This window comes from Lactuca saligna, chromosome 1, assembly GCF_052625555.1.
Source record: "Lactuca saligna cultivar CGN05327 chromosome 1, ASM5262555v1, whole genome shotgun sequence".
NCBI lineage: Eukaryota > Viridiplantae > Streptophyta > Magnoliopsida > Asterales > Asteraceae > Lactuca > Lactuca saligna.
In genome coordinates this window covers 80286632-80292094 of record NC_136417.1, presented here as the reverse complement: position 1 = coordinate 80292094, position 5463 = coordinate 80286632, and the positions used below count along the sequence as shown (strand labels likewise).

General features: G+C 33.0%; 1 long non-coding RNA gene across 1 annotated transcript; it reads right to left on the bottom strand.

The window, feature by feature from the left end:
• Positions 1–413: 413 nt before the first annotated feature.
• Positions 414–1808, bottom strand: LOC144999781 (uncharacterized). Its single transcript, XR_013661002.1, has 2 exons — positions 1044–1808; positions 414–955 (listed from the first exon to the last, which is right to left on the bottom strand). It is a non-coding gene; the product is annotated as an uncharacterized LOC144999781 (long non-coding RNA).
• Positions 1809–5463: the final 3655 nt, after the last annotated feature.

The following is a 5463-nucleotide window of genomic DNA, read 5'->3' as shown; positions in this document are numbered from 1 at the left end:
ATAAAATATTATGGCAAAAGATTGATAAAGTATCGTATCTTTATTCGGGTAAAGGATCGATTACAGATGCTATAATATTTGACCATTCTAAAATTTTCCAATTTTCTAACGCATTTAGAAGAAAAAAAGACAAGAATCGGTTTTGACTAAGATAATTAAACAACTATCAAAGGACGATCCAAAGATCGTTGATGATTGGTCGCTTGTGAGTAGTTGGAAGTATAGTATTTGTTGGACCATATCGACATTATTTGAAAATAATTATAGATCGTAGAAACACTTTATTTGGATATGTATTGAGTCACTTACATTCCTACAAAAATAATATATCAAATCTTTTTTGTAACATTTTTTTGATTGATGTTTCTTTTCAACGAGATGCGGTAACCCCCCATAAGTGGAGATTTTGTAACTTGTCGAGAAACGGTCTCCTTTCTTGTTATTAACAAGTATTCGGGATTACAACATTTGTTTTCTTTTGTTCCAGAATTCTAGGTTTCGGATTCCATTTTCGGGCCTAATACACGAATCTTGTTCCAATTATTAATTTTCGGTTCCATACCCACTATATCAGGTTTGATACCCGGGACCGAACCTAACTACCAAACCGGTTACTGTATTTGTCCGGTTGTCGGTTCTTATAATCCGTGAATTCCGTATTTTGGGTTTTCCAGTTCCAGGTAAGCCGGTCCAGTTTTAGATCTACTTTATCCCTCCCTGCACCATAAACACAAGCCATGGAAGAATCTCGAAAAAAAAAAAAAGCAACTTAGCTCTTAACGTATAAATGAAGAAAAAGAACCGAACAAATTTCAAAGTCCAAAAAATATCAAATGCACCAAATAAAGGAATACAAAGGCAAGAAACCTTGATGGAGGGCAAAGTAGAATTTGCACCGATTGGCAACCACATCGCTTTGTGTTTCAAGAACTACAAAGATAATGTATTTTCACACCTAGATAACCAGTTTAGTGAACGTGATTAAGCAACAAAAATTATATTTCTTGAAATACAATAATTTCTAGCTCAAAATATCAACAAACCTCATAAGTTCGAATCTTTTTCAATACCAGATTTTAGGGTGTTTCCAAACTTGGAATCTTGTAAATCCACAGGTGTGTGGATAAAACAAAGAAAATGTTTTCACCAAAATTAGCAGAATCGATTAATCCTAGAATTGAAATCACTAAACCATGAAATTATAAAATTTTAGGGATGAAACGTACTCATACAGATTCTTCGGTATGATGGAGGACCATTGAAGTCGGACGTCATCGGGGTCACCAGCTCCATCGCATACCCCTAACACGACATCACCGGTGTGTCAGCCGTTCCTATGATCATACAAAATTAATTAACAAAAGTATTATCAACATATAAAACTAATTTACAAACTAATTAAGATATACAAAACTATTTTAATGCAAGTCTTAATGCATGATCGACAATTTTTTTAGTAAAGAGAGTCTAGAAAAAGATCCGCTAATGGTAGCGTCTCTAACCCGCTGGACCTTCCTAGCCATCCCATACACCCTAATAACTTCCTCTTAAACACCTACACCCATTTTTACTAATCGCGGAAATGTTTAAATATTCAACAGCGCATTTGATCGAAAAAGTGGGTGCAACTAATAAGCTTCATTTTGACAACTAGCATTGCATTCTGTTTGCCATCGACTAGCCAAACATGGGTTCTAGTTGCACAACAAAGCTATCCATTTCAAATGTCCATTGTTTAAAACATGCAGTTGGCGTGAAGCGTCGTTGAAAAGGATATCGTCTTAAGCTTTTTAATGTTTGAATTTGATTTCGATTGTTAATCGTTTTAATCAACCAACAATTAAACGAATAATGAAATGAGTTCAAGCGAAGTGAAAATAATAAAGTAATGATGAGAAACTGTACATCAATATACAAGCAAGTGAATCATCAAACAGCGACATGAGTTGTGAAGATGCTCGTGTGACTCACTTCCACATATGAGTTTACATAAAATATTCATTTTAAATCTAAGTTTGCTTCACCCATCATTCTATTATCTTTTGAAACAAGTTGTTGTGGTTTCGATTTTGTGACTCATGTTGATGTTGCTATTATTATTATTATTATTATTATTATCATGGCTATTATTATTATTATTATACAACTTGTACTTGGGTTTTATAAAATTACGGGCGTTATTATAAAAGGGAATTCCTATGATCTAACTATTACGGGCATTATTATAAATCGGAATTCCCATGGTCTAACTTTGTAATAGATTCCGTGCAGATAAATTTGAATCTTTTTTAGTTTTCAAATATAAAAAATAAATAAATAATAAAACATGCATGATAAATGTATAATTTTACATTTGTAATATCTAATAGAAGTTATTTTTCAAAATGCTACATCCCAATATAAACATTTAATAAATTAATAGTGTAATATAATAATAATAAAAATGATTTTATAATAGACAAATAATAAAAATTAGGTTATTCATTACAAAAGTCTTAAAAATGCGTTTCAAAAAAAAAAATAATAATAATGAAAAATATAAAATTCAGATGACTCTTATTCATAGCTCTCAGTGTATACCTATTAACATTATTTGAAGTTATCAGTCAAATTTAAAGAACCTATGTTTCATGTTGTTTGTATCCATAAAATTAGTTTACTGTACATTCTATTATTAAATTGAAGAGAAGCTCTATTTTTTATACTATTATTTTGCATTCTTCTTATTGGTTTTATAATAGAAGTAGTAGTAGATCTATTACTTGGACTTTGTGGTTACTAAACCCAACACTCCAAAACTCTTTGTAATATCTATCTACTTCCTAGTTGTTTTGGTTGATCATATTTTTAGCCGTTAAAAAAAAAAAGTTTAACCGTACATTCTTTGTTAAATTTTCAAACTTCAGAAAAAAAGAAAAAAAAAAAAAAAAAAAAAAAAAAAGATATGATTCCATCTTTAATTACGGGAATTTATTCGAATAAAAGATTAGATACAACACACAAAAGGAATAACCCTCGTCCTGGAATATCGACCCTCGTAACTAAGTTGTTACAATTGTGGATGAATTGCATTCTAGATAAAGATTCAAATGTTCATGGTGTTGAGCATGTTGAGATTTGAGGACTTAGCATATTCTATTATTAAATTGAAGAAATACAAAATAGAGAATATGGAAAATGCTTAAGTCACAACCAATAACACAATTTATTCTTTAGGTCGTACTAGAAAATCTCAATACAGAAGAAAAAAAAAAACTATAATATTTAAACCTAATTCCGACTATATGGTTTTGTTTATTGTAAACTCAAAAGTCAAAAATATAGATTTATGTATGAACTTTTTTCGCATCAATTTGGATCCAATTAATATAACACTATATGGTAATATTCGTATTCACGGTACATAATTTATTTTGGTTTTATTCTATTTAATATGTTGAAATTAGAAATTTTGAAAACTCGGCTTTTTATAATCTAAAGGCATCGCGGTGTCATTAATGGGGTGTGGGGCACCCAACCCTTGGGTTGAACATTTTATTTAAGTTTTTTGGGGTATTTAATTGTCATTAACCCGTAGGGTTTAATCATTCTCAACCTTCATCACCCTTAGAATGATAATTAAGAAACCGTAGCCTCCTTTTCATAGTTTCAAGTCTCTTACCTCCTCTCCCATCCTTTTTTTTGTTTTGTTTTTTTGTGGCTATAGAGTGAAGTTTTCTTGCGAGATTGATCATTGAAACTTTGCAACTAAACAAATTGATCTTCATTAACCTTTTGGACTTTTGTAAGTCATAAAGTTCCATGCTTTATTTTGTTTCGCATTTAGATCTAAAAGTATTTGGAGTTTTAATCCATTATTTTGTAAGTCATAAACTTCCATGCTTTATTTTGTAAGTCATAAAGTTCCATCATCTTTGACTTGTCTTATACTTAGATTAGATGTTTAAATAGAGTAGAGAGTGCATGCAAGAGCTCCCTTATCTCTATGCATGAGGGAAAATGGGATCTTAGACTTTTTGGAAATTAAGGTTTTAGATCTCATTGGTTTGGACTGTTTCAATGGATGTATAAAGTTTGAAACTTTATCCATTAAGACATTATTCAGATCAATATAGAGTTGAAATTTAACATTCCAAAAACGATGGTAAAAGTTTTCAAATTTTAAAAGGAAATAAAAGTCATTTTCATAAATCCAAACATCACCAAAATATTTGTGTCATAATATGAATTCAAAATCATAATATCATAACAAAATATCTCTCATAAATCATGAAGACGGTCGGATAGTATGTACAATCACACCTTTTCTTTACCCCAATCCTCATAACACATTTTCATGAATCTTTACACTCAAATATTTAGATCTAGTTAGGGTTTCTAGTTTGGTCCCTTTTTGTTGGTTTGGACTTTTTCTTGGGAGTTAAGCAACTCCAGAGAATGAAAATGACAGATCTGAGGCCCCTTAGTCCTGTTTCAACACAAAAATAGAGTCTTGGTTGAAGTGTTGGCCTCATGCATGGGTTAAGAACCTTGGGAAGTTCTTAATGGGGTTGGTGGGTGTTTATGAAGCATGCAAAGGCATAAAGTTGCCAACTTTATGCCTTAGGACGTATTAAATAGCTCAGATCTGGCTTTTGGATGTAAATGAATCGGGCATTAGGCATTTAAAAGAGAAAGTGCATAATCTGGTTATACGCTAGGCGTAACCTGGTGTACGCTGCGCGTAGTCCCAAATCCCAGTATGTCGCGCATACTAGGATGGTACGCTGTGCATATGCAGTGCAGATGGGCAGAATCTGTTTTGGGCCTTTGAGCTATTTGGGCCTCATGGGATTATTAGGCATAGTGTATTCTATGAATTATGGACTATTTTATCTATTATGGGCCATGAATTTATTGGTTGGGCCTTATTGGGCGAAGAGGCCCATTAGTAATTTTAGGCTTGGATTTTGGGCCTAATAGCAAGGGAAGGGTGATTGGGCCTCATGGATGGGTTTGGAGTTTAGGTTTTCCTTTGACTAATCTAAGGTCCTAACATTGATTAATATTATTATTCATCTCGGGAGGTTTCGGACTGGTGGGAGAGCAGCTTTTGTATTCAGCATACAGAGGTGAGTCTTCTCACCATACCAATGGGTCTAAGGCACCAAGGCCGACCCATTATGTGACCATGATATATGTGTTAGTTATTCTGTGTTTGATATGCTATATGATTGTGTGTTTTGTATGGAAGACCATTGGAGCTCCCATGGCACTTGGATGTAAGACCATGAGGAGAGCCCATGGCTTTCATATCAAAGACCATGGGAGAGCCCATGGCACTTAGGTGTAAGACCATGTTAGGAGCCCATGACATCTTGGAGTAAAACCCTGGGGACGATCTCGCAACATCCTTATCTGTTGTATGCATCGTTTACGTCATATGGGTGTAGCTTTAATTAGCTAACAGGATATGAGTATGTG